At 71.3% G+C, this 22,737-nt stretch overlaps 11 non-coding genes across 11 annotated transcripts; all 11 read left to right on the forward strand.

The window, feature by feature from the left end:
• The first annotated feature begins 174 nt into the window (after positions 1–174).
• LOC128071236 (5S ribosomal RNA) lies at positions 175–293 on the forward strand. The gene has a single exon (XR_008201776.1). It is a non-coding gene; the product is annotated as a 5S ribosomal RNA (ribosomal RNA).
• A 1,979-nt stretch (positions 294–2,272) lies between these two features.
• Positions 2,273–2,391, forward strand: LOC128071238 (5S ribosomal RNA). The gene has a single exon (XR_008201777.1). It is a non-coding gene; the product is annotated as a 5S ribosomal RNA (ribosomal RNA).
• A 1,977-nt stretch (positions 2,392–4,368) lies between these two features.
• Positions 4,369–4,487, forward strand: LOC128071239 (5S ribosomal RNA). Its single transcript, XR_008201778.1, has one exon. It is a non-coding gene; the product is annotated as a 5S ribosomal RNA (ribosomal RNA).
• A 1,976-nt stretch (positions 4,488–6,463) lies between these two features.
• LOC128071240 (5S ribosomal RNA) lies at positions 6,464–6,582 on the forward strand. Its single transcript, XR_008201779.1, has one exon. It is a non-coding gene; the product is annotated as a 5S ribosomal RNA (ribosomal RNA).
• A 1,979-nt stretch (positions 6,583–8,561) lies between these two features.
• On the forward strand, positions 8,562–8,680 carry LOC128071241 (5S ribosomal RNA). Its single transcript, XR_008201780.1, has one exon. It is a non-coding gene; the product is annotated as a 5S ribosomal RNA (ribosomal RNA).
• Positions 8,681–10,655: 1,975 nt separating this feature from the next.
• LOC128071242 (5S ribosomal RNA) lies at positions 10,656–10,774 on the forward strand. The gene has a single exon (XR_008201781.1). It is a non-coding gene; the product is annotated as a 5S ribosomal RNA (ribosomal RNA).
• A 1,876-nt stretch (positions 10,775–12,650) lies between these two features.
• LOC128071243 (5S ribosomal RNA) lies at positions 12,651–12,769 on the forward strand. Its single transcript, XR_008201782.1, has one exon. It is a non-coding gene; the product is annotated as a 5S ribosomal RNA (ribosomal RNA).
• Positions 12,770–14,738: 1,969 nt separating this feature from the next.
• LOC128071244 (5S ribosomal RNA) lies at positions 14,739–14,857 on the forward strand. Its single transcript, XR_008201783.1, has one exon. It is a non-coding gene; the product is annotated as a 5S ribosomal RNA (ribosomal RNA).
• Positions 14,858–16,828: 1,971 nt separating this feature from the next.
• Positions 16,829–16,947, forward strand: LOC128071245 (5S ribosomal RNA). The gene has a single exon (XR_008201784.1). It is a non-coding gene; the product is annotated as a 5S ribosomal RNA (ribosomal RNA).
• A 1,967-nt stretch (positions 16,948–18,914) lies between these two features.
• Positions 18,915–19,033, forward strand: LOC128071246 (5S ribosomal RNA). Its single transcript, XR_008201785.1, has one exon. It is a non-coding gene; the product is annotated as a 5S ribosomal RNA (ribosomal RNA).
• Positions 19,034–21,004: 1,971 nt separating this feature from the next.
• LOC128071248 (5S ribosomal RNA) lies at positions 21,005–21,123 on the forward strand. Its single transcript, XR_008201787.1, has one exon. It is a non-coding gene; the product is annotated as a 5S ribosomal RNA (ribosomal RNA).
• The last annotated feature ends 1,614 nt before the right edge of the window (positions 21,124–22,737 follow it).

Here is a 22,737-nt window from a genome sequence, read left to right on the forward strand (position 1 = left end):
CGTGGGCCGGCCACCGGGCCGCCGGGAGTCCGGTCGCGGGTGGTGCAGCTCAAGTGCAGCGCGCGCTCCGTGGAGAGCTGGAGAGCTGCGGCCGCCGGCTGGCCCGACCGGCGGGTCAGAGCGAAAGGCAGGCGCAGCGCAGGGCTCTTAGGGCGCCTGGCGGCCGCCGCCTCCGTCTACGGCCATACCACCCTGAACGCGCCCGATCTCGTCTGATCTCGGAAGCTAAGCAGGGTCGGGCCCGGTTAGTACTTGGATGGGAGACCGCCTGGGAATACCGGGTGCTGTAGGCTTTTTGTTGTTTCTTTTTTTCCCTGCCTGCCCTCTCCTTTAGCCCCCGGCCCCAGCCGCACCGCAAGCCGCACCTGCCGCTGGCCCCTGGCACCCCACCGCGCTCAGAGCCGCCGCCTGCCTTCCAGCCCCTCTCAGGTTGGGTGGCCGGGGCCCCGACTCCCGCTGCACACCTGGGTTGCCTCCGCGCGGCCCGCGAGCCCCTCGGCTTTCGGCGTCCAGGAAACCAGAGGAACGGCGGGGGCGGGGGCGCGGGCGCGGGGGTCTCTGTCTGGGGCTCCCTTGGCGGGCCTCAGGCAATTCTGGGCGGGGCCGGGGCCCCAGCCCCACCCCCAGACGCATCCTGGCAGGCAACGTCGCGGTCTCCCGCAGGCGCGGGCGCACCGCACACACACACGCACACGCACACACACACACACACACACACACACACACACACACACACACCCTCACGCCCGCCCCCCCAGACACAGACACACCCCCCGCAGCCCAGACAGGTCAAGAGCCGGAAACCACAAGTAAGGGAGACGGAGAAAGAGGGAGAGAGAGAGACAGCAAGAGGACCACACAGGCTTCCAAAGCCCCGGCCGCCACACCCGCCCCCCTCCGCTGTGGGTATCCACCCGGCCCCCCCAGTCGACCCGACCCCACCGTCGCCCACCGACACACTCACACGCACACTCTCTCCCACACTCACCCTCTGGCCTGGGGGCGGGGGCTGGGTCTCGCCTCAGGGAGCCAAGCCGAAGGGGACCTTTGAGACCTCGGCTGCGAGGAAGTCTTGGGGTCCCCACGGGTGATTGCCAGCCCCAGGGCACCGCGTCCAGCCGGGGCTCGCCCGGCCCAAGGCTGACGCCCCCTCCCTTGCGCACGGGCCGCTCTCTGCGGTGTGTGACGGTCTGTGCCAGAGTGTCCGTCTCGGATGGGATGCCATCCCCTGTCCCCTGTCCGTCTCCCGCTTTCCGTCTCTCTGTCGGTCGCTCTGTGTCTCCCTCTCTCTGGCTCTCGCTCCCTGGGTGTGCCTGCGCGCTCGTGTCTGTCTGTCTGTCTGTCTGCATCTGCATCTGCATCTGCATCTGCATCTGCCCTCTCGCCGTCTTGGGAGCCTGTCTCTGAACCTTCATCTCTGTCCGTCTCTGTCTCTCCTGACCCCCGGCCTGCCGTCCCTTCCTCTGGCCCCGGCCTCTCACGGGTGGGTGCTGTGGCTGTGGCCCTGGCTGACGAGCTTGCGCCGGCCGGCTGTCTCGCTTGGCGTGGGTGCCTGCGAGTGTGTCTGTGTGCCTGTCCGTGTGGCTGCATGTCGCTCGTCTGCACCCTCAGCAAGGTCCTGTGCTTGGAGGGCGGCGTGGGGGCAAGGGGAGGGGGGGGCCTCGGTAGGGCGAAGGGGCGGGGCTGACGAGCTCTGGTCGCCGGCGCTGGTGGCTGCAGGTGGGTTTGGGCACCGCGCAGGTGCCGGGCAGGATGGGCGCTCAGGGCCACGGCTGGGCTGCGCCTAGGCCCGCAGGAGGCTCAGAGGACCGCGGGCCCCAGCGGGCCCCGAGGCCCTGGGCAGCGAACGCCTTGGGGAGGTGGGCGAGGGGGTGGGGGAGGGGCGGCGGCCCCCGAGCCGGGTGGTGCCTGGAGGGTCCCAGGGTGGGAGAGCGCCAAGACCTCCGCGCCCCTCACTCCACCCTCCCCCCTACACCCCCCGGCAGGCACACCCGGCCCGGCTGCTCCCGGTCCCGGAAGCCCTGTGGTCCCCCGGGCCGGGCTGGGCCGGGCCGGCCGAGCGTTGGCCGGGGGTGACGGGGGGCGGGGGGCGGGGCGGCGTGGGCCGGCCACCGGGCCGCCGGGAGTCCGGTCGCGGGTGGTGCAGCTCAAGTGCAGCGCGCGCTCCGTGGAGAGCTGGAGAGCTGCGGCCGCCGGCTGGCCCGACCGGCGGGTCAGAGCGAAAGGCAGGCGCAGCGCAGGGCTCTTAGGGCGCCTGGCGGCCGCCGCCTCCGTCTACGGCCATACCACCCTGAACGCGCCCGATCTCGTCTGATCTCGGAAGCTAAGCAGGGTCGGGCCCGGTTAGTACTTGGATGGGAGACCGCCTGGGAATACCGGGTGCTGTAGGCTTTTTGTTGTTTCTTTTTTTCCCTGCCTGCCCTCTCCTTTAGCCCCCGGCCCCAGCCGCACCGCAAGCCGCACCTGCCGCTGGCCCCTGGCACCCCACCGCGCTCAGAGCCGCCGCCTGCCTTCCAGCCCCTCTCAGGTTGGGTGGCCGGGGCCCCGACTCCCGCTGCACACCTGGGTTGCCTCCGCGCGGCCCGCGAGCCCCTCGGCTTTCGGCGTCCAGGAAACCAGAGGAACGGCGGGGGCGGGGGCGCGGGCGCGGGGGTCTCTGTCTGGGGCTCCCTTGGCGGGCCTCAGGCAATTCTGGGCGGGGCCGGGGCCCCAGCCCCACCCCCAGACGCATCCTGGCAGGCAACGTCGCGGTCTCCCGCAGGCGCGGGCGCACCGCACACACACACGCACACGCACACACACACACACACACACACACACACACACACACACACCCTCACGCCCGCCCCCCCAGACACAGACACACCCCCCGCAGCCCAGACAGGTCAAGAGCCGGAAACCACAAGTAAGGGAGACGGAGAAAGAGGGAGAGAGAGAGACAGCAAGAGGACCACACAGGCTTCCAAAGCCCCGGCCGCCACACCCGCCCCCCTCCGCTGTGGGTATCCACCCGGCCCCCCCAGTCGACCCGACCCCACCGTCGCCCACCGACACACTCACACGCACACTCTCTCCCACACTCACCCTCTGGCCTGGGGGCGGGGGCTGGGTCTCGCCTCAGGGAGCCAAGCCGAAGGGGACCTTTGAGACCTCGGCTGCGAGGAAGTCTTGGGGTCCCCACGGGTGATTGCCAGCCCCAGGGCACCGCGTCCAGCCGGGGCTCGCCCGGCCCAAGGCTGACGCCCCCTCCCTTGCGCACGGGCCGCTCTCTGCGGTGTGTGACGGTCTGTGCCAGAGTGTCCGTCTCGGATGGGATGCCATCCCCTGTCCCCTGTCCGTCTCCCGCTTTCCGTCTCTCTGTCGGTCGCTCTGTGTCTCCCTCTCTCTGGCTCTCGCTCCCTGGGTGTGCCTGCGCGCTCGTGTCTGTCTGTCTGTCTGTCTGCATCTGCATCTGCATCTGCATCTGCATCTGCCCTCTCGCCGTCTTGGGAGCCTGTCTCTGAACCTTCATCTCTGTCCGTCTCTGTCTCTCCTGACCCCCGGCCTGCCGTCCCTTCCTCTGGCCCCGGCCTCTCACGGGTGGGTGCTGTGGCTGTGGCCCTGGCTGACGAGCTTGCGCCGGCCGGCTGTCTCGCTTGGCGTGGGTGCCTGCGAGTGTGTCTGTGTGCCTGTCCGTGTGGCTGCATGTCGCTCGTCTGCACCCTCAGCAAGGTCCTGTGCTTGGAGGGCGGCGTGGGGGCAAGGGGAGGGGGGGGCCTCGGTAGGGCGAAGGGGCGGGGCTGACGAGCTCTGGTCGCCGGCGCTGGTGGCTGCAGGTGGGTTTGGGCACCGCGCAGGTGCCGGGCAGGATGGGCGCTCAGGGCCACGGCTGGGCTGCGCCTAGGCCCGCAGGAGGCTCAGAGGACCGCGGGCCCCAGCGGGCCCCGAGGCCCTGGGCAGCGAACGCCTTGGGGAGGTGGGCGAGGGGGTGGGGGAGGGGCGGCGGCCCCCGAGCCGGGTGGTGCCTGGAGGGTCCCAGGGTGGGAGAGCGCCAAGACCTCCGCGCCCCTCACTCCACCCTCCCCCCTACACCCCCCGGCAGGCACACCCGGCCCGGCTGCTCCCGGTCCCGGAAGCCCTGTGGTCCCCCGGGCCGGGCTGGGCCGGGCCGGCCGAGCGTTGGCCGGGGGTGACGGGGGGCGGGGGGCGGGGCGGCGTGGGCCGGCCACCGGGCCGCCGGGAGTCCGGTCGCGGGTGGTGCAGCTCAAGTGCAGCGCGCGCTCCGTGGAGAGCTGGAGAGCTGCGGCCGCCGGCTGGCCCGACCGGCGGGTCAGAGCGAAAGGCAGGCGCAGCGCAGGGCTCTTAGGGCGCCTGGCGGCCGCCGCCTCCGTCTACGGCCATACCACCCTGAACGCGCCCGATCTCGTCTGATCTCGGAAGCTAAGCAGGGTCGGGCCCGGTTAGTACTTGGATGGGAGACCGCCTGGGAATACCGGGTGCTGTAGGCTTTTTGTTGTTTCTTTTTTTCCCTGCCTGCCCTCTCCTTTAGCCCCCGGCCCCAGCCGCACCGCAAGCCGCACCTGCCGCTGGCCCCTGGCACCCCACCGCGCTCAGAGCCGCCGCCTGCCTTCCAGCCCCTCTCAGGTTGGGTGGCCGGGGCCCCGACTCCCGCTGCACACCTGGGTTGCCTCCGCGCGGCCCGCGAGCCCCTCGGCTTTCGGCGTCCAGGAAACCAGAGGAACGGCGGGGGCGGGGGCGCGGGCGCGGGGGTCTCTGTCTGGGGCTCCCTTGGCGGGCCTCAGGCAATTCTGGGCGGGGCCGGGGCCCCAGCCCCACCCCCAGACGCATCCTGGCAGGCAACGTCGCGGTCTCCCGCAGGCGCGGGCGCACCGCACACACACACGCACACGCACACACACACACACACACACACACACACACACACACACCCTCACGCCCGCCCCCCCAGACACAGACACACCCCCCGCAGCCCAGACAGGTCAAGAGCCGGAAACCACAAGTAAGGGAGACGGAGAAAGAGGGAGAGAGAGAGACAGCAAGAGGACCACACAGGCTTCCAAAGCCCCGGCCGCCACACCCGCCCCCCTCCGCTGTGGGTATCCACCCGGCCCCCCCAGTCGACCCGACCCCACCGTCGCCCACCGACACACTCACACGCACACTCTCTCCCACACTCACCCTCTGGCCTGGGGGCGGGGGCTGGGTCTCGCCTCAGGGAGCCAAGCCGAAGGGGACCTTTGAGACCTCGGCTGCGAGGAAGTCTTGGGGTCCCCACGGGTGATTGCCAGCCCCAGGGCACCGCGTCCAGCCGGGGCTCGCCCGGCCCAAGGCTGACGCCCCCTCCCTTGCGCACGGGCCGCTCTCTGCGGTGTGTGACGGTCTGTGCCAGAGTGTCCGTCTCGGATGGGATGCCATCCCCTGTCCCCTGTCCGTCTCCCGCTTTCCGTCTCTCTGTCGGTCGCTCTGTGTCTCCCTCTCTCTGGCTCTCGCTCCCTGGGTGTGCCTGCGCGCTCGTGTCTGTCTGTCTGTCTGTCTGCATCTGCATCTGCATCTGCATCTGCATCTGCCCTCTCGCCGTCTTGGGAGCCTGTCTCTGAACCTTCATCTCTGTCCGTCTCTGTCTCTCCTGACCCCCGGCCTGCCGTCCCTTCCTCTGGCCCCGGCCTCTCACGGGTGGGTGCTGTGGCTGTGGCCCTGGCTGACGAGCTTGCGCCGGCCGGCTGTCTCGCTTGGCGTGGGTGCCTGCGAGTGTGTCTGTGTGCCTGTCCGTGTGGCTGCATGTCGCTCGTCTGCACCCTCAGCAAGGTCCTGTGCTTGGAGGGCGGCGTGGGGGCAAGGGGAGGGGGGGGGCCTCGGTAGGGCGAAGGGGCGGGGCTGACGAGCTCTGGTCGCCGGCGCTGGTGGCTGCAGGTGGGTTTGGGCACCGCGCAGGTGCCGGGCAGGATGGGCGCTCAGGGCCACGGCTGGGCTGCGCCTAGGCCCGCAGGAGGCTCAGAGGACCGCGGGCCCCAGCGGGCCCCGAGGCCCTGGGCAGCGAACGCCTTGGGGAGGTGGGCGAGGGGGTGGGGGAGGGGCGGCGGCCCCCGAGCCGGGTGGTGCCTGGAGGGTCCCAGGGTGGGAGAGCGCCAAGACCTCCGCGCCCCTCACTCCACCCTCCCCCCTACACCCCCCGGCAGGCACACCCGGCCCGGCTGCTCCCGGTCCCGGAAGCCCTGTGGTCCCCCGGGCCGGGCTGGGCCGGGCCGGCCGAGCGTTGGCCGGGGGTGACGGGGGGCGGGGGGCGGGGCGGCGTGGGCCGGCCACCGGGCCGCCGGGAGTCCGGTCGCGGGTGGTGCAGCTCAAGTGCAGCGCGCGCTCCGTGGAGAGCTGGAGAGCTGCGGCCGCCGGCTGGCCCGACCGGCGGGTCAGAGCGAAAGGCAGGCGCAGCGCAGGGCTCTTAGGGCGCCTGGCGGCCGCCGCCTCCGTCTACGGCCATACCACCCTGAACGCGCCCGATCTCGTCTGATCTCGGAAGCTAAGCAGGGTCGGGCCCGGTTAGTACTTGGATGGGAGACCGCCTGGGAATACCGGGTGCTGTAGGCTTTTTGTTGTTTCTTTTTTTCCCTGCCTGCCCTCTCCTTTAGCCCCCGGCCCCAGCCGCACCGCAAGCCGCACCTGCCGCTGGCCCCTGGCACCCCACCGCGCTCAGAGCCGCCGCCTGCCTTCCAGCCCCTCTCAGGTTGGGTGGCCGGGGCCCCGACTCCCGCTGCACACCTGGGTTGCCTCCGCGCGGCCCGCGAGCCGCTCGGCTTTCGGCGTCCAGGAAACCAGAGGAACGGCGGGGGCGGGGGCGCGGGCGCGGGGGTCTCTGTCTGGGGCTCCCTTGGCGGGCCTCAGGCAATTCTGGGCGGGGCCGGGGCCCCAGCCCCACCCCCAGACGCATCCTGGCAGGCAACGTCGCGGTCTCCCGCAGGCGCGGGCGCACCGCACACACACACGCACACGCACACACACACACACACACACACACACACACACACACACACACCCTCACGCCCGCCCCCCCAGACACAGACACACCCCCCGCAGCCCAGACAGGTCAAGAGCCGGAAACCACAAGTAAGGGAGACGGAGAAAGAGGGAGAGAGAGAGACAGCAAGAGGACCACACAGGCTTCCAAAGCCCCGGCCGCCACACCCGCCCCCCTCCGCTGTGGGTATCCACCCGGCCCCCCCAGTCGACCCGACCCCACCGTCGCCCACCGACACACTCACACGCACACTCTCTCCCACACTCACCCTCTGGCCTGGGGGCGGGGGCTGGGTCTCGCCTCAGGGAGCCAAGCCGAAGGGGACCTTTGAGACCTCGGCTGCGAGGAAGTCTTGGGGTCCCCACGGGTGATTGCCAGCCCCAGGGCACCGCGTCCAGCCGGGGCTCGCCCGGCCCAAGGCTGACGCCCCCTCCCTTGCGCACGGGCCGCTCTCTGCGGTGTGTGACGGTCTGTGCCAGAGTGTCCGTCTCGGATGGGATGCCATCCCCTGTCCCCTGTCCGTCTCCCGCTTTCCGTCTCTCTGTCGGTCGCTCTGTGTCTCCCTCTCTCTGGCTCTCGCTCCCTGGGTGTGCCTGCGCGCTCGTGTCTGTCTGTCTGTCTGTCTGCATCTGCATCTGCATCTGCATCTGCATCTGCCCTCTCGCCGTCTTGGGAGCCTGTCTCTGAACCTTCATCTCTGTCCGTCTCTGTCTCTCCTGACCCCCGGCCTGCCGTCCCTTCCTCTGGCCCCGGCCTCTCACGGGTGGGTGCTGTGGCTGTGGCCCTGGCTGACGAGCTTGCGCCGGCCGGCTGTCTCGCTTGGCGTGGGTGCCTGCGAGTGTGTCTGTGTGCCTGTCCGTGTGGCTGCATGTCGCTCGTCTGCACCCTCAGCAAGGTCCTGTGCTTGGAGGGCGGCGTGGGGGCAAGGGGAGGGGGGGGCCTCGGTAGGGCGAAGGGGCGGGGCTGACGAGCTCTGGTCGCCGGCGCTGGTGGCTGCAGGTGGGTTTGGGCACCGCGCAGGTGCCGGGCAGGATGGGCGCTCAGGGCCACGGCTGGGCTGCGCCTAGGCCCGCAGGAGGCTCAGAGGACCGCGGGCCCCAGCGGGCCCCGAGGCCCTGGGCAGCGAACGCCTTGGGGAGGTGGGCGAGGGGGTGGGGGAGGGGCGGCGGCCCCCGAGCCGGGTGGTGCCTGGAGGGTCCCAGGGTGGGAGAGCGCCAAGACCTCCGCGCCCCTCACTCCACCCTCCCCCCTACACCCCCCGGCAGGCACACCCGGCCCGGCTGCTCCCGGTCCCGGAAGCCCTGTGGTCCCCCGGGCCGGGCTGGGCCGGGCCGGCCGAGCGTTGGCCGGGGGTGACGGGGGGCGGGGGGCGGGGCGGCGTGGGCCGGCCACCGGGCCGCCGGGAGTCCGGTCGCGGGTGGTGCAGCTCAAGTGCAGCGCGCGCTCCGTGGAGAGCTGGAGAGCTGCGGCCGCCGGCTGGCCCGACCGGCGGGTCAGAGCGAAAGGCAGGCGCAGCGCAGGGCTCTTAGGGCGCCTGGCGGCCGCCGCCTCCGTCTACGGCCATACCACCCTGAACGCGCCCGATCTCGTCTGATCTCGGAAGCTAAGCAGGGTCGGGCCCGGTTAGTACTTGGATGGGAGACCGCCTGGGAATACCGGGTGCTGTAGGCTTTTTGTTGTTTCTTTTTTTCCCTGCCTGCCCTCTCCTTTAGCCCCCGGCCCCAGCCGCACCGCAAGCCGCACCTGCCGCTGGCCCCTGGCACCCCACCGCGCTCAGAGCCGCCGCCTGCCTTCCAGCCCCTCTCAGGTTGGGTGGCCGGGGCCCCGACTCCCGCTGCACACCTGGGTTGCCTCCGCGCGGCCCGCGAGCCCCTCGGCTTTCGGCGTCCAGGAAACCAGAGGAACGGCGGGGGCGGGGGCGCGGGCGCGGGGGTCTCTGTCTGGGGCTCCCTTGGCGGGCCTCAGGCAATTCTGGGCGGGGCCGGGGCCCCAGCCCCACCCCCAGACGCATCCTGGCAGGCAACGTCGCGGTCTCCCGCAGGCGCGGGCGCACCGCACACACACACGCACACGCACACACACACACACACACACACACACACACACACACACCCTCACGCCCGCCCCCCCAGACACAGACACACCCCCCGCAGCCCAGACAGGTCAAGAGCCGGAAACCACAAGTAAGGGAGACGGAGAAAGAGGGAGAGAGAGAGACAGCAAGAGGACCACACAGGCTTCCAAAGCCCCGGCCGCCACACCCGCCCCCCTCCGCTGTGGGTATCCACCCGGCCCCCCCAGTCGACCCGACCCCACCGTCGCCCACCGACACACTCACACGCACACTCTCTCCCACACTCACCCTCTGGCCTGGGGGCGGGGGCTGGGTCTCGCCTCAGGGAGCCAAGCCGAAGGGGACCTTTGAGACCTCGGCTGCGAGGAAGTCTTGGGGTCCCCACGGGTGATTGCCAGCCCCAGGGCACCGCGTCCAGCCGGGGCTCGCCCGGCCCAAGGCTGACGCCCCCTCCCTTGCGCACGGGCCGCTCTCTGCGGTGTGTGACGGTCTGTGCCAGAGTGTCCGTCTCGGATGGGATGCCATCCCCTGTCCCCTGTCCGTCTCCCGCTTTCCGTCTCTCTGTCGGTCGCTCTGTGTCTCCCTCTCTCTGGCTCTCGCTCCCTGGGTGTGCCTGCGCGCTCGTGTCTGTCTGTCTGTCTGTCTGCATCTGCATCTGCATCTGCATCTGCATCTGCCCTCTCGCCGTCTTGGGAGCCTGTCTCTGAACCTTCATCTCTGTCCGTCTCTGTCTCTCCTGACCCCCGGCCTGCCGTCCCTTCCTCTGGCCCCGGCCTCTCACGGGTGGGTGCTGTGGCTGTGGCCCTGGCTGACGAGCTTGCGCCGGCCGGCTGTCTCGCTTGGCGTGGGTGCCTGCGAGTGTGTCTGTGTGCCTGTCCGTGTGGCTGCATGTCGCTCGTCTGCACCCTCAGCAAGGTCCTGTGCTTGGAGGGCGGCGTGGGGGCAAGGGCGGGGGGGGGCCTCGGTAGGGCGAAGGGGCGGGGCTGACGAGCTCTGGTCGCGGGCGCTGGTGGCTGCAGGTGGGTTTGGGCACCGCGCAGGTGCCGGGCAGGATGGGCGCTCAGGGCCACGGCTGGGCTGCGCCTAGGCCCGCAGGAGGCTCAGAGGACCGCGGGCCCCAGCGGGCCCCGAGGCCCTGGGCAGCGAACGCCTTGGGGAGGTGGGCGAGGGGGTGGGGGAGGGGCGGCGGCCCCCGAGCCGGGTGGTGCCTGGAGGGTCCCAGGGTGGGAGAGCGCCAAGACCTCCGCGCCCCTCACTCCACCCTCCCCCCTACACCCCCCGGCAGGCACACCCGGCCCGGCTGCTCCCGGTCCCGGAAGCCCTGTGGTCCCCCGGGCCGGGCTGGGCCGGGCCGGCCGAGCGTTGGCCGGGGGTGACGGGGGGCGGGGGGCGGGGCGGCGTGGGCCGGCCACCGGGCCGCCGGGAGTCCGGTCGCGGGTGGTGCAGCTCAAGTGCAGCGCGCGCTCCGTGGAGAGCTGGAGAGCTGCGGCCGCCGGCTGGCCCGACCGGCGGGTCAGAGCGAAAGGCAGGCGCAGCGCAGGGCTCTTAGGGCGCCTGGCGGCCGCCGCCTCCGTCTACGGCCATACCACCCTGAACGCGCCCGATCTCGTCTGATCTCGGAAGCTAAGCAGGGTCGGGCCCGGTTAGTACTTGGATGGGAGACCGCCTGGGAATACCGGGTGCTGTAGGCTTTTTGTTGTTTCTTTTTTTCCCTGCCTGCCCTCTCCTTTAGCCCCCGGCCCCAGCCGCACCGCAAGCCGCACCTGCCGCTGGCCCCTGGCACCCCACCGCGCTCAGAGCCGCCGCCTGCCTTCCAGCCCCTCTCAGGTTGGGTGGCCGGGGCCCCGACTCCCGCTGCACACCTGGGTTGCCTCCGCGCGGCCCGCGAGCCCCTCGGCTTTCGGCGTCCAGGAAACCAGAGGAACGGCGGGGGCGGGGGCGCGGGCGCGGGGGTCTCTGTCTGGGGCTCCCTTGGCGGGCCTCAGGCAATTCTGGGCGGGGCCGGGGCCCCAGCCCCACCCCCAGACGCATCCTGGCAGGCAACGTCGCGGTCTCCCGCAGGCGCGGGCGCACCGCACACACACACGCACACGCACACACACACACACACACACACACACACACACACACACACCCCCTCACGCCCGCCCCCCCAGACACAGACACACCCCCCGCAGCCCAGACAGGTCAAGAGCCGGAAACCACAAGTAAGGGAGACGGAGAAAGAGGGAGAGAGAGAGACAGCAAGAGGACCACACAGGCTTCCAAAGCCCCGGCCGCCACACCCGCCCCCCTCCGCTGTGGGTATCCACCCGGCCCCCCCAGTCGACCCGACCCCACCGTCGCCCACCGACACACTCACACGCACACTCTCTCCCACACTCACCCTCTGGCCTGGGGGCGGGGGCTGGGTCTCGCCTCAGGGAGCCAAGCCGAAGGGGACCTTTGAGACCTCGGCTGCGAGGAAGTCTTGGGGTCCCCACGGGTGATTGCCAGCCCCAGGGCACCGCGTCCAGCCGGGGCTCGCCCGGCCCAAGGCTGACGCCCCCTCCCTTGCGCACGGGCCGCTCTCTGCGGTGTGTGACGGTCTGTGCCAGAGTGTCCGTCTCGGATGGGATGCCATCCCCTGTCCCCTGTCCGTCTCCCGCTTTCCGTCTCTCTGTCGGTCGCTCTGTGTCTCCCTCTCTCTGGCTCTCGCTCCCTGGGTGTGCCTGCGCGCTCGTGTCTGTCTGTCTGTCTGTCTGCATCTGCATCTGCATCTGCATCTGCATCTGCCCTCTCGCCGTCTTGGGAGCCTGTCTCTGAACCTTCATCTCTGTCCGTCTCTGTCTCTCCTGACCCCCGGCCTGCCGTCCCTTCCTCTGGCCCCGGCCTCTCACGGGTGGGTGCTGTGGCTGTGGCCCTGGCTGACGAGCTTGCGCCGGCCGGCTGTCTCGCTTGGCGTGGGTGCCTGCGAGTGTGTCTGTGTGCCTGTCCGTGTGGCTGCATGTCGCTCGTCTGCACCCTCAGCAAGGTTGGGTTTGGGCACCGCGCAGGTGCCGGGCAGGATGGGCGCTCAGGGCCACGGCTGGGCTGCGCCTAGGCCCGCAGGAGGCTCAGAGGACCGCGGGCCCCAGCGGGCCCCGAGGCCCTGGGCAGCGAACGCCTTGGGGAGGTGGGCGAGGGGGTGGGGGAGGGGCGGCGGCCCCCGAGCCGGGTGGTGCCTGGAGGGTCCCAGGGTGGGAGAGCGCCAAGACCTCCGCGCCCCTCACTCCACCCTCCCCCCTACACCCCCCGGCAGGCACACCCGGCCCGGCTGCTCCCGGTCCCGGAAGCCCTGTGGTCCCCCGGGCCGGGCTGGGCCGGGCCGGCCGAGCGTTGGCCGGGGGTGACGGGGGGCGGGGGGCGGGGCGGCGTGGGCCGGCCACCGGGCCGCCGGGAGTCCGGTCGCGGGTGGTGCAGCTCAAGTGCAGCGCGCGCTCCGTGGAGAGCTGGAGAGCTGCGGCCGCCGGCTGGCCCGACCGGCGGGTCAGAGCGAAAGGCAGGCGCAGCGCAGGGCTCTTAGGGCGCCTGGCGGCCGCCGCCTCCGTCTACGGCCATACCACCCTGAACGCGCCCGATCTCGTCTGATCTCGGAAGCTAAGCAGGGTCGGGCCCGGTTAGTACTTGGATGGGAGACCGCCTGGGAATACCGGGTGCTGTAGGCTTTTTGTGGTTTCTTTTTTTCCCTGCCTGCCCTCTCCTTTAGCCCCCGGCCCCAGCCGCACCGCAAGCCGCACCTGCCGCTGGCCCCTGGCACCCCACCGCGCTCAGAGCCGCCGCCTGCCTTCCAGCCCCTCTCAGGTTGGGTGGCCGGGGCCCCGACTCCCGCTGCACACCTGGGTTGCCTCCGCGCGGCCCGCGAGCCCCTCGGCTTTCGGCGTCCAGGAAACCAGAGGAACGGCGGGGGCGGGGGCGCGGGCGCGGGGGTCTCTGTCTGGGGCTCCCTTGGCGGGCCTCAGGCAATTCTGGGCGGGGCCGGGGCCCCAGCCCCACCCCCAGACGCATCCTGGCAGGCAACGTCGCGGTCTCCCGCAGGCGCGGGCGCACCGCACACACACACGCACACACACACACACACACACACACACACACACACACACACCCTCACGCCCGCCCCCCCAGACACAGACACACCCCCCGCAGCCCAGACAGGTCAAGAGCCGGAAACCACAAGTAAGGGAGACGGAGAAAGAGGGAGAGAGAGAGACAGCAAGAGGACCACACAGGCTTCCAAAGCCCCGGCCGCCACACCCGCCCCCCTCCGCTGTGGGTATCCACCCGGCCCCCCCAGTCGACCCGACCCCACCGTCGCCCACCGACACACTCACACGCACACTCTCTCCCACACTCACCCTCTGGCCTGGGGGCGGGGGCTGGGTCTCGCCTCAGGGAGCCAAGCCGAAGGGGACCTTTGAGACCTCGGCTGCGAGGAAGTCTTGGGGTCCCCACGGGTGATTGCCAGCCCCAGGGCACCGCGTCCAGCCGGGGCTCGCCCGGCCCAAGGCTGACGCCCCCTCCCTTGCGCACGGGCCGCTCTCTGCGGTGTGTGACGGTCTGTGCCAGAGTGTCCGTCTCGGATGGGATGCCATCCCCTGTCCCCTGTCCGTCTCCCGCTTTCCGTCTCTCTGTCGGTCGCTCTGTGTCTCCCTCTCTCTGGCTCTCGCTCCCTGGGTGTGCCTGCGCGCTCGTGTCTGTCTGTCTGTCTGTCTGCATCTGCATCTGCATCTGCATCTGCATCTGCCCTCTCGCCGTCTTGGGAGCCTGTCTCTGAACCTTCATCTCTGTCCGTCTCTGTCTCTCCTGACCCCCGGCCTGCCGTCCCTTCCTCTGGCCCCGGCCTCTCACGGGTGGGTGCTGTGGCTGTGGCCCTGGCTGACGAGCTTGCGCCGGCCGGCTGTCGCTTGGCGTGGGTGCCTGCGAGTGTGTCTGTGTGCCTGTCCGTGTGGCTGCATGTCGCTCGTCTGCACCCTCAGCAAGGTCCTGTGCTTGGAGGGCGGCGTGGGGGCAAGGGGAGGGGGGGGCCTCGGTAGGGCGAAGGGGCGGGGCTGACGAGCTCTGGTCGCCGGCGCTGGTGGCTGCAGGTGGGTTTGGGCACCGCGCAGGTGCCGGGCAGGATGGGCGCTCAGGGCCACGGCTGGGCTGCGCCTAGGCCCGCAGGAGGCTCAGAGGACCGCGGGCCCCAGCGGGCCCCGAGGCCCTGGGCAGCGAACGCCTTGGGGAGGTGGGCGAGGGGGTGGGGGAGGGGCGGCGGCCCCCGAGCCGGGTGGTGCCTGGAGGGTCCCAGGGTGGGAGAGCGCCAAGACCTCCGCGCCCCTCACTCCACCCTCCCCCCTACACCCCCCGGCAGGCACACCCGGCCCGGCTGCTCCCGGTCCCGGAAGCCCTGTGGTCCCCCGGGCCGGGCTGGGCCGGGCCGGCCGAGCGTTGGCCGGGGGTGACGGGGGGCGGGGGGCGGGGCGGCGTGGGCCGGCCACCGGGCCGCCGGGAGTCCGGTCGCGGGTGGTGCAGCTCAAGTGCAGCGCGCGCTCCGTGGAGAGCTGGAGAGCTGCGGCCGCCGGCTGGCCCGACCGGCGGGTCAGAGCGAAAGGCAGGCGCAGCGCAGGGCTCTTAGGGCGCCTGGCGGCCGCCGCCTCCGTCTACGGCCATACCACCCTGAACGCGCCCGATCTCGTCTGATCTCGGAAGCTAAGCAGGGTCGGGCCCGGTTAGTACTTGGATGGGAGACCGCCTGGGAATACCGGGTGCTGTAGGCTTTTTGTGGTTTCTTTTTTTCCCTGCCTGCCCTCTCCTTTAGCCCCCGGCCCCAGCCGCACCGCAAGCCGCACCTGCCGCTGGCCCCTGGCACCCCACCGCGCTCAGAGCCGCCGCCTGCCTTCCAGCCCCTCTCAGGTTGGGTGGCCGGGGCCCCGACTCCCGCTGCACACCTGGGTTGCCTCCGCGCGGCCCGCGAGCCCCTCGGCTTTCGGCGTCCAGGAAACCAGAGGAACGGCGGGGGCGGGGGCGCGGGCGCGGGGGTCTCTGTCTGGGGCTCCCTTGGCGGGCCTCAGGCAATTCTGGGCGGGGCCGGGGCCCCAGCCCCACCCCCAGACGCATCCTGCAGGCAACGTCGCGGTCTCCCGCAGGCGCGGGCGCACCGCACACACACACGCACACACACACACACACACACACACACACACACACACACACCCTCACGCCCGCCCCCCCAGACACAGACACACCCCCCGCAGCCCAGACAGGTCAAGAGCCGGAAACCACAAGTAAGGGAGACGGAGAAAGAGGGAGAGAGAGAGACAGCAAGAGGACCACACAGGCTTCCAAAGCCCCGGCCGCCACACCCGCCCCCCTCCGCTGTGGGTATCCACCCGGCCCCCCCCAGTCGACCCGACCCCACCGTCGCCCACCGACACACTCACACGCACACTCTCTCCCACACTCACCCTCTGGCCTGGGGGCGGGGGCTGGGTCTCGCCTCAGGGAGCCAAGCCGAAGGGGACCTTTGAGACCTCGGCTGCGAGGAAGTCTTGGGGTCCCCACGGGTGATTGCCAGCCCCAGGGCACCGCGTCCAGCCGGGGCTCGCCCGGCCCAAGGCTGACGCCCCCTCCCTTGCGCACGGGCCGCTCTCTGCGGTGTGTGACGGTCTGTGCCAGAGTGTCCGTCTCGGATGGGATGCCATCCCCTGTCCCCTGTCCGTCTCCCGCTTTCCGTCTCTCTGTCGGTCGCTCTGTGTCTCCCTCTCTCTGGCTCTCGCTCCCTGGGTGTGCCTGCGCGCTCGTGTCTGTCTGTCTGTCTGTCTGCATCTGCATCTGCATCTGCATCTGCATCTGCCCTCTCGCCGTCTTGGGAGCCTGTCTCTGAACCTTCATCTCTGTCCGTCTCTGTCTCTCCTGACCCCCGGCCTGCCGTCCCTTCCTCTGGCCCCGGCCTCTCACGGGTGGGTGCTGTGGCTGTGGCCCTGGCTGACGAGCTTGCGCCGGCCGGCTGTCTCGCTTGGCGTGGGTGCCTGCGAGTGTGTCTGTGTGCCTGTCCGTGTGGCTGCATGTCGCTCGTCTGCACCCTCAGCAAGGTCCTGTGCTTGGAGGGCGGCGTGGGGGCAAGGGGAGGGGGGGGCCTCGGTAGGGCGAAGGGGCGGGGCTGACGAGCTCTGGTCGCCGGCGCTGGTGGCTGCAGGTGGGTTTGGGCACCGCGCAGGTGCCGGGCAGGATGGGCGCTCAGGGCCACGGCTGGGCTGCGCCTAGGCCCGCAGGAGGCTCAGAGGACCGCGGGCCCCAGCGGGCCCCGAGGCCCTGGGCAGCGAACGCCTTGGGGAGGTGGGCGAGGGGGTGGGGGAGGGGCGGCGGCCCCCGAGCCGGGTGGTGCCTGGAGGGTCCCAGGGTGGGAGAGCGCCAAGACCTCCGCGCCCCTCACTCCACCCTCCCCCCTACACCCCCCGGCAGGCACACCCGGCCCGGCTGCTCCCGGTCCCGGAAGCCCTGTGGTCCCCCGGGCCGGGCTGGGCCGGGCCGGCCGAGCGTTGGCCGGGGGTGACGGGGGGCGGGGGGCGGGGCGGCGTGGGCCGGCCACCGGGCCGCCGGGAGTCCGGTCGCGGGTGGTGCAGCTCAAGTGCAGCGCGCGCTCCGTGGAGAGCTGGAGAGCTGCGGCCGCCGGCTGGCCCGACCGGCGGGTCAGAGCGAAAGGCAGGCGCAGCGCAGGGCTCTTAGGGCGCCTGGCGGCCGCCGCCTCCGTCTACGGCCATACCACCCTGAACGCGCCCGATCTCGTCTGATCTCGGAAGCTAAGCAGGGTCGGGCCCGGTTAGTACTTGGATGGGAGACCGCCTGGGAATACCGGGTGCTGTAGGCTTTTTGTTGTTTCTTTTTTTCCCTGCCTGCCCTCTCCTTTAGCCCCCGGCCCCAGCCGCACCGCAAGCCGCACCTGCCGCTGGCCCCTGGCACCCCACCGCGCTCAGAGCCGCCGCCTGCCTTCCAGCCCCTCTCAGGTTGGGTGGCCGGGGCCCCGACTCCCGCTGCACACCTGGGTTGCCTCCGCGCGGCCCGCGAGCCCCTCGGCTTTCGGCGTCCAGGAAACCAGAGGAACGGCGGGGGCGGGGGCGCGGGCGCGGGGGTCTCTGTCTGGGGCTCCCTTGGCGGGCCTCAGGCAATTCTGGGCGGGGCCGGGGCCCCAGCCCCACCCCCAGACGCATCCTGGCAGGCAACGTCGCGGTCTCCCGCAGGCGCGGGCGCACCGCACACACACACGCACACACACACACACACACACACACACACACACACCCCCTCACGCCCGCCCCCCCAGACACAGACACACCCCCCGCAGCCCAGACAGGTCAAGAGCCGGAAACCACAAGTAAGGGAGACGGAGAAAGAGGGAGAGAGAGAGACAGCAAGAGGACCACACAGGCTTCCAAAGCCCCGGCCGCCACACCCGCCCCCCTCCGCTGTGGGTATCCACCCGGCCCCCCCAGTCGACCCGACCCCACCGTCGCCCACCGACACACTCACACGCACACTCTCTCCCACACTCACCCTCTGGCCTGGGGGCGGGGGCTGGGTCTCGCCTCAGGGAGCCAAGCCGAAGGGGACCTTTGAGACCTCGGCTGCGAGGAAGTCTTGGGGTCCCCACGGGTGATTGCCAGCCCCAGGGCACCGCGTCCAGCCGGGGCTCGCCCGGCCCAAGGCTGACGCCCCCTCCCTTGCGCACGGGCCGCTCTCTGCGGTGTGTGACGGTCTGTGCCAGAGTGTCCGTCTCGGATGGGATGCCATCCCCTGTCCCCTGTCCGTCTCCCGCTTTCCGTCTCTCTGTCGGTCGCTCTGTGTCTCCCTCTCTCTGGCTCTCGCTCCCTGGGTGTGCCTGCGCGCTCGTGTCTGTCTGTCTGTCTGTCTGCATCTGCATCTGCATCTGCATCTGCATCTGCCCTCTCGCCGTCTTGGGAGCCTGTCTCTGAACCTTCATCTCTGTCCGTCTCTGTCTCTCCTGACCCCCGGCCTGCCGTCCCTTCCTCTGGCCCCGGCCTCTCACGGGTGGGTGCTGTGGCTGTGGCCCTGGCTGACGAGCTTGCGCCGGCCGGCTGTCTCGCTTGGCGTGGGTGCCTGCGAGTGTGTCTGTGTGCCTGTCCGTGTGGCTGCATGTCGCTCGTCTGCACCCTCAGCAAGGTCCTGTGCTTGGAGGGCGGCGTGGGGGCAAGGGGAGGGGGGGGCCTCGGTAGGGCGAAAGGGCGGGGCTGACGAGCTCTGGTCGCCGGCGCTGGTGGCTGCAGGTGGGTTTGGGCACCGCGCAGGTGCCGGGCAGGATGGGCGCTCAGGGCCACGGCTGGGCTGCGCCTAGGCCCGCAGGAGGCTCAGAGGACCGCGGGCCCCAGCGGGCCCCGAGGCCCTGGGCAGCGAACGCCTTGGGGAGGTGGGCGAGGGGGTGGGGGAGGGGCGGCGGCCCCCGAGCCGGGTGGTGCCTGGAGGGTCCCAGGGTGGGAGAGCGCCAAGACCTCCGCGCCCCTCACTCCACCCTCCCCCCTACACCCCCCGGCAGGCACACCCGGCCCGGCTGCTCCCGGTCCCGGAAGCCCTGTGGTCCCCCGGGCCGGGCTGGGCCGGGCCGGCCGAGCGTTGGCCGGGGGTGACGGGGGGCGGGGGGCGGGGCGGCGTGGGCCGGCCACCGGGCCGCCGGGAGTCCGGTCGCGGGTGGTGCAGCTCAAGTGCAGCGCGCGCTCCGTGGAGAGCTGGAGAGCTGCGGCCGCCGGCTGGCCCGACCGGCGGGTCAGAGCGAAAGGCAGGCGCAGCGCAGGGCTCTTAGGGCGCCTGGCGGCCGCCGCCTCCGTCTACGGCCATACCACCCTGAACGCGCCCGATCTCGTCTGATCTCGGAAGCTAAGCAGGGTCGGGCCCGGTTAGTACTTGGATGGGAGACCGCCTGGGAATACCGGGTGCTGTAGGCTTTTTGTTGTTTCTTTTTTTCCCTGCCTGCCCTCTCCTTTAGCCCCCGGCCCCAGCCGCACCGCAAGCCGCACCTGCCGCTGGCCCCTGGCACCCCACCGCGCTCAGAGCCGCCGCCTGCCTTCCAGCCCCTCTCAGGTTGGGTGGCCGGGGCCCCGACTCCCGCTGCACACCTGGGTTGCCTCCGCGCGGCCCGCGAGCCCCTCGGCTTTCGGCGTCCAGGAAACCAGAGGAACGGCGGGGGCGGGGGCGCGGGCGCGGGGGTCTCTGTCTGGGGCTCCCTTGGCGGGCCTCAGGCAATTCTGGGCGGGGCCGGGGCCCCAGCCCCACCCCCAGACGCATCCTGGCAGGCAACGTCGCGGTCTCCCGCAGGCGCGGGCGCACCGCACACACACACGCACACACACACACACACACACACACACACACACACACACCCCCTCACGCCCGCCCCCCCAGACACAGACACACCCCCCGCAGCCCAGACAGGTCAAGAGCCGGAAACCACAAGTAAGGGAGACGGAGAAAGAGGGAGAGAGAGAGACAGCAAGAGGACCACACAGGCTTCCAAAGCCCCGGCCGCCACACCCGCCCCCCTCCGCTGTGGGTATCCACCCGGCCCCCCCAGTCGACCCGACCCCACCGTCGCCCACCGACACACTCACACGCACACTCTCTCCCACACTCACCCTCTGGCCTGGGGGCGGGGGCTGGGTCTCGCCTCAGGGAGCCAAGCCGAAGGGGACCTTTGAGACCTCGGCTGCGAGGAAGTCTTGGGGTCCCCACGGGTGATTGCCAGCCCCAGGGCACCGCGTCCAGCCGGGGCTCGCCCGGCCCAAGGCTGACGCCCCCTCCCTTGCGCACGGGCCGCTCTCTGCGGTGTGTGACGGTCTGTGCCAGAGTGTCCGTCTCGGATGGGATGCCATCCCCTGTCCCCTGTCCGTCTCCCGCTTTCCGTCTCTCTGTCGGTCGCTCTGTGTCTCCCTCTCTCTGGCTCTCGCTCCCTGGGTGTGCCTGCGCGCTCGTGTCTGTCTGTCTGTCTGTCTGCATCTGCATCTGCATCTGCATCTGCATCTGCCCTCTCGCCGTCTTGGGAGCCTGTCTCTGAACCTTCATCTCTGTCCGTCTCTGTCTCTCCTGACCCCCGGCCTGCCGTCCCTTCCTCTGGCCCCGGCCTCTCACGGGTGGGTGCTGTGGCTGTGGCCCTGGCTGACGAGCTTGCGCCGGCCGGCTGTCTCGCTTGGCGTGGGTGCCTGCGAGTGTGTCTGTGTGCCTGTCCGTGTGGCTGCATGTCGCTCGTCTGCACCCTCAGCAAGGTCCTGTGCTTGGAGGGCGGCGTGGGGGCAAGGGGAGGGGGGGGCCTCGGTAGGGCGAAGGGGCGGGGCTGACGAGCTCTGGTCGCCGGCGCTGGTGGCTGCAGGTGGGTTTGGGCACCGCGCAGGTGCCGGGCAGGATGGGCGCTCAGGGCCACGGCTGGGCTGCGCCTAGGCCCGCAGGAGGCTCAGAGGACCGCGGGCCCCAGCGGGCCCCGAGGCCCTGGGCAGCGAACGCCTTGGGGAGGTGGGCGAGGGGGTGGGGGAGGGGCGGCGGCCCCCGAGCCGGGTGGTGCCTGGAGGGTCCCAGGGTGGGAGAGCGCCAAGACCTCCGCGCCCCTCACTCCACCCTCCCCCCTACACCCCCCGGCAGGCACACCCGGCCCGGCTGCTCCCGGTCCCGGAAGCCCTGTGGTCCCCCGGGCCGGGCTGGGCCGGGCCGGCCGAGCGTTGGCCGGGGGTGACGGGGGGCGGGGGGCGGGGCGGCGTGGGCCGGCCACCGGGCCGCCGGGAGTCCGGTCGCGGGTGGTGCAGCTCAAGTGCAGCGCGCGCTCCGTGGAGAGCTGGAGAGCTGCGGCCGCCGGCTGGCCCGACCGGCGGGTCAGAGCGAAAGGCAGGCGCAGCGCAGGGCTCTTAGGGCGCCTGGCGGCCGCCGCCTCCGTCTACGGCCATACCACCCTGAACGCGCCCGATCTCGTCTGATCTCGGAAGCTAAGCAGGGTCGGGCCCGGTTAGTACTTGGATGGGAGACCGCCTGGGAATACCGGGTGCTGTAGGCTTTTTGTGGTTTCTTTTTTTCCCTGCCTGCCCTCTCCTTTAGCCCCCGGCCCCAGCCGCACCGCAAGCCGCACCTGCCGCTGGCCCCTGGCACCCCACCGCGCTCAGAGCCGCCGCCTGCCTTCCAGCCCCTCTCAGGTTGGGTGGCCGGGGCCCCGACTCCCGCTGCACACCTGGGTTGCCTCCGCGCGGCCCGCGAGCCCCTCGGCTTTCGGCGTCCAGGAAACCAGAGGAACGGCGGGGGCGGGGGCGCGGGCGCGGGGGTCTCTGTCTGGGGCTCCCTTGGCGGGCCTCAGGCAATTCTGGGCGGGGCCGGGGCCCCAGCCCCACCCCCAGACGCATCCTGGCAGGCAACGTCGCGGTCTCCCGCAGGCGCGGGCGCACCGCACACACACACGCACACACACACACACACACACACACACACACACACACACCCCCTCACGCCCGCCCCCCCAGACACAGACACACCCCCCGCAGCCCAGACAGGTCAAGAGCCGGAAACCACAAGTAAGGGAGACGGAGAAAGAGGGAGAGAGAGAGACAGCAAGAGGACCACACAGGCTTCCAAAGCCCCGGCCGCCACACCCGCCCCCCTCCGCTGTGGGTATCCACCCGGCCCCCCCAGTCGACCCGACCCCACCGTCGCCCACCGACACACTCACACGCACACTCTCTCCCACACTCACCCTCTGGCCTGGGGGCGGGGGCTGGGTCTCGCCTCAGGGAGCCAAGCCGAAGGGGACCTTTGAGACCTCGGCTGCGAGGAAGTCTTGGGGTCCCCACGGGTGATTGCCAGCCCCAGGGCACCGCGTCCAGCCGGGGCTCGCCCGGCCCAAGGCTGACGCCCCCTCCCTTGCGCACGGGCCGCTCTCTGCGGTGTGTGACGGTCTGTGCCAGAGTGTCCGTCTCGGATGGGATGCCATCCCCTGTCCCCTGTCCGTCTCCCGCTTTCCGTCTCTCTGTCGGTCGCTCTGTGTCTCCCTCTCTCTGGCTCTCGCTCCCTGGGTGTGCCTGCGCGCTCGTGTCTGTCTGTCTGTCTGTCTGCATCTGCATCTGCATCTGCATCTGCATCTGCCCTCTCGCCGTCTTGGGAGCCTGTCTCTGAACCTTCATCTCTGTCCGTCTCTGTCTCTCCTGACCCCCGGCCTGCCGTCCCTTCCTCTGGCCCCGGCCTCTCACGGGTGGGTGCTGTGGCTGTGGCCCTGGCTGACGAGCTTGCGCCGGCCGGCTGTCTCGCTTGGCGTGGGTGCCTGCGAGTGTGTCTGTGTGCCTGTCCGTGTGGCTGCATGTCGCTCGTCTGCACCCTCAGCAAGGTCCTGTGCTTGGAGGGCGGCGTGGGGGCAAGGGGAGGGGGGGGCCTCGGTAGGGCGAAGGGGCGGGGCTGACGAGCTCTGGTCGCCGGCGCTGGTGGCTGCAGGTGGGTTTGGGCACCGCGCAGGTGCCGGGCAGGATGGGCGCTCAGGGCCACGGCTGGGCTGCGCCTAGGCCCGCAGGAGGCTCAGAGGACCGCGGGCCCCAGCGGGCCCCGAGGCCCTGGGCAGCGAACGCCTTGGGGAGGTGGGCGAGGGGGTGGGGGAGGGGCGGCGGCCCCCGAGCCGGGTGGTGCCTGGAGG

Source organism: Budorcas taxicolor, unplaced genomic scaffold (genome assembly GCF_023091745.1).
Source record: "Budorcas taxicolor isolate Tak-1 unplaced genomic scaffold, Takin1.1 scaffold290, whole genome shotgun sequence".
NCBI classification, from domain to species: domain Eukaryota; kingdom Metazoa; phylum Chordata; class Mammalia; order Artiodactyla; family Bovidae; genus Budorcas; species Budorcas taxicolor.